Raw genomic sequence first — 13,862 nt, 5'->3', positions numbered from 1 at the left:
ACGCCAAATCCTCAACCCACTGAGCAAGGCCAGGAATCAAACCCGCAACCTCATTGTTCCTAGTCGGATTCGTCAACCACTGAGCCATGACGGGAACTCTGAATTTTGTTTTTATTTAAATTTGTGATGAAGATATATCTAATAGTTATTTTGGTCATAATGTTACCTCTTATTGAAGAGATTGTCTTTTCTCCATTGTATATTCTTGCCTACTTTGTCATAGATTAATTGACCATATGTGTGTGGGTTCATTTCTAGGCTCTCTATTCAGTTCCGTTGATCTATGTGTCTGTTTTTGTGTCAGCACTATACTATTTTGATTACTGTAGCTTTGTAATATAGTCTGAAGTCAGGGTGTGTGATTCCTCCTGCTCTGTTGTTTTATCACAAGATTGCTTTGGTTATTTGGGGTCTTTTGTGGTTCCATATAAATTTTAGGATTATTTGTTCTAGTTCTATGTAAATGTCATGAGTATTTTGATAGTGATTACATTAAATATAGATCATTTGGGTAATATGGGAATTTTAACATTATTAATTCTTCCAGTCATGAACATATGATATCTTTCCATTTATTTGAATCATCTTCAATTTTCCTCATCAGTCATAGCTTTCAGAGTACAAGCCTTTCACTTCCTTGGTTAAAGTTACTCCTATGTGGAGTTCCCTTTGTGGTTCAGTGGTAATGAACCTGACTAGTAATGAAGATGTGGGTTTGATCCCTGGCCTTGCTCAGTGAGTTAAGGATCCAGTGTTGCTGTGAACTGTGGTGTAGGTCACAGACGTGGCTCAGATCCTGTGTTTCTGTGACTGTGGGATAGGCCAGCAGCTGCAGCTCTGATTTGACCCCTAGCCTGGGAACTTCCATATGCCATGGGTGCGGCCTGTGTGTGCATGCGCGCACAGATACACACACATGCACAGTGGCTATTCCTAGGTATTTTACTCCTTTGATGTGATTTTTAAATGGGATCATTTCTTGATTTCTCTTTCAGATAGTTCATTATTAGTGTATGGAAATGCAACATATTTCTGTATGTTAATCTTGTATCCTACACCTTTATTGAATTAAGTTGTTAATTCTAGTAGTTTTGGGGGGAGTCTTTAGGTATTATGTCATCTGAAAATGGTGACAGTTTTACTTTCCTCCAATTTGGATAGCTTTTATCTCTTTTTCTTATCTGATTGCTGTGGCTAGGACTTCCAGTGCCATGTTAAATAAAAGCGGCAAGAGTGGACATTCTTGTCTTGTTCCTGACCTTAGAGGAAAAGATTTCAGCTTTTCACCACTGAGTATGATGTTAGCTATATATAAAATAAAAACTTATAGGGGTATAATGTTTAGCACAGAGAATATAGCCAATATTTTATAACAATTTTATAGGGACTATAACCTGTAAAAATATTGATCACTATATTATACACCTGAAATTAATATAATATTGTGAGTAAGCTATATTTCAATTAAAAAAAATAGCAACATGAAGAAGCAGATCATCCACAATAGAATAAAGTCATTATATATATGTGGGGAAAAAATGTTACCTCTTTACTTAATAGATAATTATATCTTTATTGAAAACAAACAAAGTTGATTCGGTGTCTGAGATTCAAATGATATCACTGAGGGAAATTTTTCAGTAGTTGAAAATGACTGACAGCATCATAACTTATGACAGCATCCTTCACCTGTTGGCACTTACCAGAGTTTCAAAAACTGTATCTCCAGTGTGTCATCAACATCTGTTAAGGAGCTTGACTTGCAAGGCTAAACTGGCTAATATAAATGAGTATTTTCAGAAGATAATTCTTTAAAAAAAGTACGGCATTGTTAAAAACAACACCAGGCTTTGGTACTAGAGTGCTAGGTTAAAATCCTAAGCTCTCCGTCTTAAATTTTTTTTACATCCAAAATGGATTAGTAACACTTCGTACTTCCTAGGATAACTATGGAAATCAAAAAGAGTTAAAATTAAATATTGCCTGCCACATAGTACTCAATAAGTGTTAGCTATTAAATAAGACAGTTGGAAAGACATAAGTTCCAAAATGTACAGGCAATAACAGAGATGGAAGGTCACACAGGGAAAAAACATCTATAAGGACAGGAAGTCCCTGAAGAACAGTATGATTTAGGTAATAATTCTGATGGACAAAGGCTGAAAGTGGTGGTGGAGATAGTGTGTACCAGGGAGACTGTAGTCCAGTGACACAACAGGGCTTCTCTGCAGTATTGAAATAGGTCGTGATGGCTACATGGGCCTGAAACAGGTGTTTTTCATTCATCTAACTCCCTACTCATAATGCTGACATAGGCCTCCTGACAAATATTATAGAAAATTGCTGAAAACTTAAAAACAACAACAGAACTTCTAAAATGCACTTTGTGAATTCAGAGTTAGTGCCAGTCACTTAGTATAAAATAACCATCTCTCTAGATCTTCTGGGGGCTTACATTCGGTTTCATACACGCTTTCTGGTCATTTGTTTCGGTATATCTGTAAAATGGGGAAAAAGAAAGTGCTGACCCTTTTATCTAGATACCTAGAACCCAGAGTTCCAGTGGTGCAATTGGTTAGCACGTGGGACTTATATAGATACCTAGAACCCTCTGGAGTTTCAGTGCTATGGAGAAATTTAGACTCTATGTAGATAATCTACTTAGAAGACCACTAAGCCTATGAAAATTGAGATGTCTAAAAATAATAGGAAAAAATATTATCTAGTGTCTTATATCAATGAAGACTATAGAAAATAAACAGAAAAACATCGAAGTTCCATTACAATCTATTTTGGTACGTGTGACATTTAAGTGGACAGGATATTTGCCCACAATGCAAATGAAATATATATGCTGAACTCTTTTTTTCTGTTCATGCATGAAGACATCAAGGTAGTTAACTTCCCATGTATGTTGTACCCATTTCTTCAGTGGAGGTACTTCGCCACAATCTATATGTGTTTAGCTATATAGAGATGGAACCCAAAAGAAAAATAATGAGACAAATATGTGGTCTGTTACACATTCTGAAGAATGACAAATTTAAGAAAAAGCAAGCTATCTGACAATGTCATTTTTTTTAAAAAAAAAAGTAAGGTCCAAGAGAAAAAGAAGAAAATGTAGTTGGAAGTATATTAAGGGATAATTTAATCTATCTGTTTGACAGAGAAGATACCAGAATTTTAGAAAGTTATGAGTTTTCCCAAGATGACACACCAAGGGAATGGCAGAACCAGGATTGGAGCCAGAGCTTATTGTGTTTAATCAGTGTTTCATCAGCAGTGCTCTAGATACTGGGATGACCTCGTCAGATGATGAACTGTAGGGTTTTCAGCTCATGAGAATGTTTTTTTTTTTCCCATCTCATGAGAATTCAACAGTCACTTTTATAAAAACAACAGTCAATGGGAGAAGTATTTTTTATTAAGTATCTATAATGTGGTGGGCCAAAGATGAGACATTTTTCTACAGCATTTAAAACTCTCCCTGTGAATTGGTTGCTTCTGTTTTATAGCTAAGGCATGCTTATTCCTTTATCCTTGAGACAGTTCAGAAGTACCTCTCACAAACCATGATGCCATTGTTCTCACTTTGAGTCTGGACTCAGCCCACAACATCCACTTAAACATCTGCCCACCATCCCTCTTCTCTCCACATGCCCATTACTCTGTTTTTGGTGTCACACCTGCCTTCACCTCCAATCTGTTAACTCCTTTGAGAGGAGACTCTGCCTGTAGTCCTTCTCTGCTCACTATAGTGCTGAACACAATGTTTTGTCCACTTAGGTCTTTAAAATATCATCAGGGTTTTTTTTCAAGAGCAGAATCAGATGGCTTGAGTAGAGCGTTTCAAGGGCATGCCCCTTGGACTCAGAGTGAAATCAGGTTTCTATTTGTTTTAAATGGACAGATGAGCAGAAACAGTGGATTGGAGAGTACTATAATTATCTAAGATCTGACAGCTGTTACACAATGTCTGTAAATGGGAAAGCCAATTTCTCTCCTTTTTTTTGCTGCCGAAACATGAGAACTGGGGAATTGAGACAGCTGAGAAGGCCTGGGAGAACTGAATGGGGATAATGACCACCTTCATGATTTGAGGGGCTGGGTACAAAGTGGAAATGCAGGGCCCCGTGTTCAACAATTATGGAGAATTTCAAGATGGCAGCAGCAGAGCACTAAACCAAGCCATGGGTCCTTCTGAGCTCAGAACCCTGTGCCACGGCTCAGGTCACACACCCATGAAGCCAGCCCTCCCTGGAATCCCAAATTAAATACAATTTCTGTAGTAAACCAGAAGCTTACTCCTTCACATGTCTGGTCCATGTTTCTTTCCTCCTCTCCTTTCCACTTTCAATCTCATACCTTTAAACATTCTTTGTTTCTTAGTTTGGTTTACAACTCAGACTTTAGAAGTCTGCCTCATTCCATCATCATATGATTTCAGTTATAAATTATATACCTCCTAGAGTTCCCTCCATGGCTCAGTGGTTAATGAACCCAACTAGTATCCATGAGGATGTGGGTTCTATCCCTGGCCTCGTTCCGTGGGTTAAGGACCCGACGTTGCCCTGAGCTGTGGTGTAAGTTGCACACATAGCTCGGATCCCATGTGGCTGTGGCTTAGACCAGCAGCTACACCTCCGATTTGACCCCTGGCCTGGGAACCTCCATATGCCTTAATTGCAGCACTAAAAATAAATAAATAAATTATATACCTCCTAATTAAGTATCCTTTTTTTCACTCTGTTGATCACCATGTGTGCAGTCAGTTCAGAGTGAAGCTTTTTGGAGGAGCAGGGAAGTATTCTTGGACAGACATATTTTCCCTGTATAAGTCAGTATTAGACAAACCTAATTATCACTCAAAATTTTCTCAAATCTGATGTAGCATAGTGCTTAGAATTGGCATTCTTTGGAGAAAAAGGTCCTTTTGGGTAGAATCTTTTCTTTCAGAGAGAGCTTGAAAATGCAAAATAGGAGACTGGGATGCTTCCTGTTGCAAAAGCCAGAAATGCAAATATTGGATGAAAAACAAGAATAAAAAGGGTCTTGTTTTTCCCTTATGGGCATTTCCATGACTGTAAATGGCTTACTTCTATGTTAGGCAAAGAAAAATCTATTAAATTGAGATATTTGAGAATTAGACAAATAAATAATATAAAGAGTTCAAGTATGTTTTCTTATCTTACTGAAATCCAAAAATACAACAGTTGCATATCTGTTTTAAAGGTTCATAGGAATTCTTTTATCTATTGAGTAATTTATGCATACATGCTATTCTTACTTATTATTGGGAATAAGGTAGAAATGCTGATTTTTTACAGCATCTTTTAAAATATTGAATTCAACAAGCCTTGATAATGACTCTCCAACAAATAGAAATCAGGATCTCTGATCAGAGATGAAATGTTAAAAAACTGAGAGAGTTGGTGGGGTGAGATGTGATAAAATCAACAAAATAGTTTCCTCTCTTTAACCAAAATGCATGGTATGCTCAATTTTTACATATGTAACATAAAGTTGTCAAATGTAGCAATAGATCATATATAGAAACCCATTTGAGTGTGTATTTATAATTCTAGGCTGAAAGTCAATTTTCCCAAGATGACACACCAAGGTAATGGCAGAGCTAATATTTAAAAATGTCTGATGTCTCCCCCCATGAGTCCTCGACTCATCCAAGCCATTGACATGTACTTCCCATGTGCTAATCATGGTGGGTTGATTTAAAATGCAGAACACAGAAGTTCTCACTGTGGGTCAGTGGGTTAAGAACTCAAAGGATCTGTAAGGATGTAGGTTTAATCCCTGGCCTTGTTCAGTGAGTTAAGGATCCAGTATAGGTCTCAGATGCAGCTTGGGATCTAATTAACATTGCTGTGGCTGTGGCTGTGGCATAGGCTGGAGGCTGTAGCTCCAATTTGACCCCTAGCCCCGGAACTTCCGTGTGCCACAGATGCAGCACTAAAAATGAAATGAAATGAAATAATAAAATCCAGAACACAGGTGACAGGTTTCCTTTCTCATTTGATTTTTAGTTCAAGGCCAGTCATTATTGAGCATATTCTCCAGGGTTCCAAGATAACCCAAAGCCATGGACAAAGAGATGTGCTGCACTGATGCTGTGGTAGAACAGTCATGATCAATTTTAGGAACCTAACCATCTAGAATTTGTATTTTCCAGGACTCTTGGTTGTAAGTAACAGAAACCCAAGTCAAATTGGCTGAAGTATAGAATGAAATGTGTTGTTGACATACTAATGACACTGCTATAGCCAAGGATTCAAATTGTGTCATTAAGATTTTTCTCTCCTGGAGTTCCTGCTGTGGCACAGTAGGTTAGGAATCCAAGTGCAGCAGCTCAGATCACTGCAGAGACATGGTTTGATCCCTGACCCGGCTCAGTGGATTAAAGGATCTGGCATTGAGGCAGCCGCAGTGTAGGTAGTAGTTGTGGCTCTGAGTCAGTCTCTGGTCTCTTCCATGTACCGCGAGTGCGGCCATTAAAAAAAAAAAAAAAAAAAAAAAGGGATTTTCCTCTCTTTCATCACCTTTTAAAAGTACATAATATTTTATTTTTATTCTTTTCACACGGGATCCAAGCCTCATCTGTGACCTACACTGCAGCTTGTGGCAACTCCGGATCCTTGACCCACTGTTCAAGGCCAGGGATTGAGCCGGTATTGTCACCGGCACTATGTCAGGTTCTTAACCCACTGAGTCACAATGGGAACTTTCCTCAGGACTGTTTCAACCTCCTATGTGCTTTCTTTGTGGAGGTTAAAGTATAAAATCTAATAGCTTTTATAAAAATCTATTGTTTTTAATTCTCCTATCCTCAAAAAACAGAGAGAAATCATCACTCTTAAAGGACTCTGATTTGTCATCCTTGAGTGATAGACCAGGGGATAAAATTCTCTGATTGGCTCAACTGGCCCACATGTACATATCTGTGAAGAGGGAGCCAGGATCTTTGATTGGCAGCCTCATAAGATTCACAAGGGTGGGGAAGGGGCCAGTCCCTTCAAAGAAGGAAGGAAGAGCCAACACAAATATTTATCAACAGCAACAATACTCACAATAGAAAGGGAGAAAATGAAAAGATACTAAAAGCAGATATGAACATCTAAGAAGAGGATAGGAGGTGGATAAAACATATTAAGGGGGCAGAAATATCTTACGAATGACTGCTGACTAAAATTCTCCTTCTGTGTTTCTTCTATACTTAGTGTATCATATAAATCTATGCAAAAGATGAACATTTTCATAGATAAATAGGCAAAGGGTTCCTAATAAGTAGTTGATAAAGGAGGAATTAGAAATGTTAAGAAAAAGGAAAAGTTTGAGTTTACTGGAAATGAATTGAAAATTGAAAAAAAAGATCATGAGGAGTCGCTGTTGTGGCTCGGCAGAAATGAATCTAGTATCCATGAGGCTACGGGTTTGATCCCTGGCCTCCATCAGTGGGTGGGGGATCTGGCATTGCCATGAGCTGTGGTGTAGGTTGCAGAGGCGGTGCCAATCCCGCGTTGCTGTGGCTGTGGTGTAGGCTGGCAGCTGTAGCTCTGATTCAACCCCTGGCCTGGGAACTTCCATATGCCGTGGGGGTGGCCCTATAAAAGCAAAAAAAAAAATCATGATTTCCACCTCCAGCCAAGATGGAGTAACAGGAATCTGAGGTAGTCTCCTGTTTCAATAAACCAGAAAACTGGATAAAATATATAATCCTTTGGAGAAGGGAAACAAAGTGAGCCTTATAATTATATCAGATCGGTGGCTAGGGAGTTTCCAGGCCACAGCATAGGGAGCAAAGACCCAAACAAATCCTAGCCGTCTTCACCATGTGAGGGAACAAAAGTTGACATGAATTCATCAAAATAGTAGTAGAAGGGAATTTCTTCATCTCAATTATCTTTGCTTGGACTGCTGTAACAAAACCTGGAGACTGAGTAGCTTAAACATGAAATATTTACTTCTCTGGAAACAAGTTGAGGAAATCCAAGATCAAGGCGTCGGCAGGTTCAGTGTCTGGGGTTTTCAGAAGGTCACCTTCCTGCTATATCCTCACGTGGCAGAGCATTCTAGCCTCCACTTCTTATAAAGACTCTAATCATAGGATGGAGGCCTCCCCTTCATCTTAGCTGAGAACAGGGGAGGTGTGATATTTTGTGGGCCACTTGGTGATTTTGTTTTGACTCATTTATCATGATGTCAGAGTGACTCTGATGTTCTGTGAGTTTCTGTGCAACAGGAGAATAGCATGGCCTGGCCGTGAGCGTCAGACCAGTTTCCAGCAGTCAGAGGCTGCTTTTTGCTTTCTCAAAAACAAATTAAGGAAAATATCCCTTCTTGACGTGTAATGTGTGCTTGTACTTGTCTGGCGGAGTTTGAAACCACTCTCTTTAGGAGATATATATATATATATTTATATGTATATTTATACAGATTTTTCCCCAAAACAATGGTCACTGCAGTGGACACTGTTACCAGTTGGTCTTCTCCAAATACTCTTTTCTCTTTGCTTTGCTGACACTGTACTTCTCTGAGTTTTATCTGTATCTCTGACCTTGTTCAGATCTCCGAGGAATTTTCTTTACTGCTTCCAGACTTTCTCCCTGCTGATCTTGTCCATTCCTGTAGTTTTAAATACTGTCTCTATGTTGATAAGTTCTACATTTCTGTCTACCTCAGGCTTCTCCTCTGACCCTCAGACTCACTTATCCAACCACCTGCTCAACAACATCACTTGAAATTTCACAAAAGTCTCAAACTTAAGGGTTCTAAAAAGGAATGTGTTGCCTTTCTTACCCAGTGTCATTTCTCTTCGGATCTTGGTCATCTCACTAAGCAAGCCCATCATCTACCTAGATTCTCAAGCTTGCAACCTGAGAGTCAAATGGGATACGCGCGTACCCTCAGTCCCCGTACCTCACCCACCAGCAAATCCTGTTGCTCCTATTCCGAAAGGCATCTCAGATCTCCCCATTTTTGTCACCTCCTTGGTCCAGCTCTGGTACAGCCTACCACCATTACCCTCTCCACGACAGCAGCTTGCCCATTAGCCTCTCAGCTTCTGCCCTGGAGTTTTTTCTGAGCTATTCTCATAACAGCCAACATCATCTTTTAAAAGCATAAATACAACTAAATCACCTTCCTCTCATTTTAAATCTTTTCCAATGCACTTTTTATTTATTTATATATTTATATATTTTTTAGGGCCTCTAGTGTGGCATATAGAAGTTCCCAGGCTAGAGGTCAAATCTGAGCTATAGATGCTGGCCTACACCACAGCCACAGCAAAGCCAGATCTGAGCCATGTCTTTGACCTACACCATAGCTCATGGCACACCGGATCCTTAACCCACCAAGTGGGGCTGGGGATCGAATCCACATCATCATGGATACTAGCTGGGTTGTTTCCACTGAGCCACACGGGAACTCCCCAGTGTACTTTAAAATAAAATCCCAAGTCTTGCCCACGGTCTGTGGCCTACACTCTCCCTATCAGATCTCATCTTAGAATCTAAGACACCCCCTACAGATTATCCTTTAGTCACACAAGTTTTTTTAAAAAATAAATTTTATTGGAGTAGAGTTGACTTAGAAAGTTGTGTTAGTTTCAGGTGTATAGCAGAGTAATTCAGTTATACATGTCCATATATCTGTTCCTTTTCCGATTCTTCTCCCATATAGGTTATCATACAGTAGTGAGTAGATTTCCCTGTGCTATGTAGTACACACTACTATATATAAAATAGATTTGTAACGAGCACCTACTATATAGTGCAAGTTTTTAAATACGTCTCCAAGTTATCTGGCTTTTTCCCATCTCCCAGCCTTTAAGCTTGCCCTGCCTATGAAAGCACCCCCCACCCACACAGGCCTCTCTCTCTCACACTCCCTTCTCATGGAAGACCTCTGATCATCCTTCAGTCTGTGCTACAGTGTTCCCTTCAGAAAAGTCTGTCCTTGACCTCCCTGTCTCATTAACTCCCCTAATAATAATCTGCCATCAAATCCTTTGCACTCCTTTAACACTTACTAGAATCATAATTATCTATGTGTTAGATGATTTAATAGTCATCTCTCCCTCAAGACTAAACATTCCAGCCAGGCAAGGTTAGCAGCTGTTTTGTGTTTCATTCTAGTTCTGCATTTAGCACATCAGTGGTACTCAGTAAATATCTCTTGAGTGATAGACATATTAATCAATTGTCAGGTATTGTTACCTTTGAAGAGGTCAAGTTTATTCTCACCAGCATCAGAACACTACATGAGTGAAGGAGGGTAGCTTAAAAATGTAGAATCCATTAAGGAACATCAAAATGGACTCTTGGGTCCTCAGCAGGGAGAAGATGAACAGTGAGGTGAAGATGAACAGTGAGGGTGAGGGGGTTCAGCCTTGGTAATGGAGAAAGAGCAGTGCATTTGGTCACAGAAGACTGAAGGTCTGGACCAGACACAGAAAGTTGAACAATCCACTTAAGGCTGTCTGCTAAGCTCAATAAGGACTACCTAGAGACGTGCATGTTGTATTTTCTGGAATATGTCACCTTACATGGCAAAAGAGACTTGGTGGGTGTGGTTAAATTAAGGATCTTGGCATAATCCCGGGGTATCCAGATAGTCCACTGCAAAAGGCCCTGTAAGGGGAAAGCAGGAGGCGCAGAGTCAGAGGGAGAGATGTGACCACAGAGAGTAAGGCAAGGCCGACCCATTTAAACATCTGACCATCACAACTGTAAGAGAATAAATTTGTGTTGACACTAAATTTGTGATCATTTCTTAGAGCAGCAATAGGAAATGAATATAAACTCTAATATTCAGCACTAACACCTGTCTTATTTACTTACTTTTTAAACCTTTATTGCTGTTGTTGTGTACTAAAACACGAGTTATATAATAGAAGAGATTACATCTCTGTTTCCCACTGTTTTAGTCTCAGGACCTGGAACAAGACCTGGCGCTGAATGGGTTTTAAATAAATGTTTAGTGTGTGTGTGTTTGTGTGTGTGTGTGTGTGTGTGTGTGTGTGTGTGTCTTTTTAGGGCTGCACCCGAGGCATAATGAGGTTCCGAGGCTAGGGGTCTAATCAGAGCTATAGCTGGTGGCCTACATCACAGCTCATGGCAATGCTGGATCCTTAACCCAAAGAGCGAGGCCAGGGATCGAACCTGCATCCTCATGGATCCTAGTTGGGTTCATTAACCACTTAGCCGTGAGAGGAACTCCCTCCTTTAGTATTTTATTACCATTTTTTTTCCATTACAACCCTCACTGCAATTTGTACAATATGCCTGTTGGGTATTTCCCTCTCCCCTGTATTATAGACTCTACAAGGGCAGGGAGATTTCTTTTTCAAGACTACAATTTTCGCAGCCAACACAGAGTTTGGGATATTATAACAGAACCTTGGTGAAAATTTGCTAAATGAAAAAAACGAATAGATGCAACATCAATCTTAAATACAGAAAACTGGAGTTCCCATCGTGGCTCAGTGGTTATCGAACCTGACTAGATTGATGCGTGTGACAGAAATCCCTGAAATTACTAATCTGATCACAAAAATACACCATAGTGTAGTAACTTGGGGCACCTTTCCTTTTCAAGGGACCGTCATGTCACATACAATGTTAGTCAAGTCAGGTAAATTAACTCCTCTAGGGTGGGCGAGGCAATGCTGGAAAGGGGGCTTTCATTCTCTCACAGGCCTGCTGGGTAATACTGGCACAGTAATAACAGCCGTGGGTATTTCTGGGTTGTAAATTTCAAACAAAATTATGTAAAAAGTGTGTGTGTATATGCGTGTGAGAGACAGACAGACAGGCAGATAGAGACAGAGAAAGAGAGCAAGCATACTGGGATGTATTATATGAAAATATATGACAAAATACAGGCGGCTTTACCTTTTTAAATTTGTAACTGGCGGTTTCAAATATTGAGTATTTTTTAGGTGAGATCATAAAATCTTCCCCAGGAAATAATTGACTGAGAGAGTAGATGATGTGCTCCTGCAGTGCTAGTCCCTTATGGTGTCTTGAGATGCAGACGTGTGAGGGGTTGTGAGGGAGGCTGGGAGGAGAAAAAGTTGATTATGGTAACCTTCATTAGGCAAGGGCTCAGGAAGCCTCCTCTGTGTGAAAATATCTCCAATTCACATTTCAAACAGACACTCTTGGGTGAATGAACTCGTATTTCAATTTTTTAATACTTAAGTTTATGAACACTTTTCTTTCTTGAAGGTGGCAGCCTCACTGATGCATTAGTCCAAACAGGTTTGCTTTGCTCTCATTTATGTGACTGTGGTAGTGGTGGTGGTGGTAATGGGTGTGTGTGTGTGTCAGAGAGCTCTTATCCTCTACTGGATAGAGAGAAAATTATAAAAAGTAAAAATGTGGATGTTCTTTAAACAGAAGATAAATACCTCTTGGGTGGTTAATCCTGTTAGTGATTTGTATCTATTAATTTCAATTACAAATAAAGCAGTATTTATCTAAATCAATCTACCAGGAATTATTTCAAAGTGTTCTTTATTTATTTATTTTGGTCCCTTTTCTGTCTTTTTTTTTTTTTTTTTTTTTTTTTTTTTTGTCTTTTTAGGGCTGCACTCGTGGCATATGGAGGTTCCCAGGCTAGGGTCCAATCGAAGTTGTAGCTGCCAACCTACACCACAGCCACAGCAACTCAGGATCTGAGCTGCATCTGTGACCTACACCACAGCTCATGGCAATGCTGGATCCTTAGCCCACTGAGCAAGGCCAGGGATCGAACCTACTATCCTCACGGATCTAGTCAGGTTCAATAACTGCTGAGCCACAATGAGAACCCCAGTTTTCTGTATTTATGATTGATGTTGCATCTATTTGTTTTTTTCATTTAGCAAATTTTCACCAAGCTTCTGTTATAATATCCCAAACTCTGTGTTGGCTGCGAAAATTGTAGTCTTGAAAAAGAAATCTCCCTGCCCTTGTAGAGTCTATAATACAGGGGAGAGGGAAATACCCAACAGGCATATTGTACAAATTGCAGTGAGGGTTGTAATGGAAAAAAAATGGTAATAAAATACTAAAGGAGGGAGTTCCTCTCACGGCTAAGTGGTTAATGAACCCAACTAGGATCCATGAGGATGCAGGTTCGATCCCTGGCCTCGCTCTTTGGGTTAAGGATCCAGCATTGCCATGAGCTGTGGCATGGGTTGCAGACATGGCTTAGATCTGGCGTTGCTGTGGCTGTGGTGTAGGCTGGTAGCCACAGTTCTGATTGGACCCCTAGCCTGGGAAATTACATATGCCACAGGTTTAACCCTAAAAAGCAAACAAAATAAAACATTAACAAACAAACAAAAAACTAACGGAGCCTCAAGAGAAAACTTTTGAAAATTATATTTCATTTTTACTTATATGTTCTAGAAAATTATATAATATGGTATTTAAGTAATTTTTAATTCTTATATTCTTCTGACACTTTAAAATATGATTATCAAAGAATATTTTTCCATACATTTAAGTCAGCAGTATCAAACTTCCCAGAGATTTATTCACAGAATTTCTGGAAAGATCAATAATCTGCAGTTTATCCAAAGAGCAAAAAATAATTACATTAAAGAGTACTTCTGGGTCTTTCCCACATTATTTACTTTGTCATTGAGGCTGCCTATGAAACGGAAAAATCAAAGAATTTCAGGGTATGTGTATGGGTGTGTGTGGGTGTGGGTGTGTGTTGGGATAGGAAGTCTGTGGGTATTATTATTGTTACCATTTTACAGATGCCAATCATAAAGCTCAGAGAGGTTAAATAAATTTTCAAGGTTACGCAGCTAGTGAGTGTTAAGCTGATATCTGAGTCTAAGCAATCTTGAT

The 13,862-nt window shown here is 39.4% G+C and overlaps 1 long non-coding RNA gene across 1 annotated transcript in view; it reads left to right on the top strand.

The window, feature by feature from the left end:
* Positions 1-13,862, top strand: part of LOC102160378 — a 142,059-nt gene that overhangs the window by 98,556 nt on the left and 29,641 nt on the right. The gene's annotated exons all lie outside the window — the stretch shown is intronic.

The sequence above is a fragment of the Sus scrofa genome, chromosome 1 (assembly GCF_000003025.6).
Source record: "Sus scrofa isolate TJ Tabasco breed Duroc chromosome 1, Sscrofa11.1, whole genome shotgun sequence".
Classification (NCBI taxonomy): domain Eukaryota; kingdom Metazoa; phylum Chordata; class Mammalia; order Artiodactyla; family Suidae; genus Sus; species Sus scrofa.
Note: the sequence above shows the minus strand (reverse complement) of the source record. Positions and strands in the feature narration are given on the sequence as shown.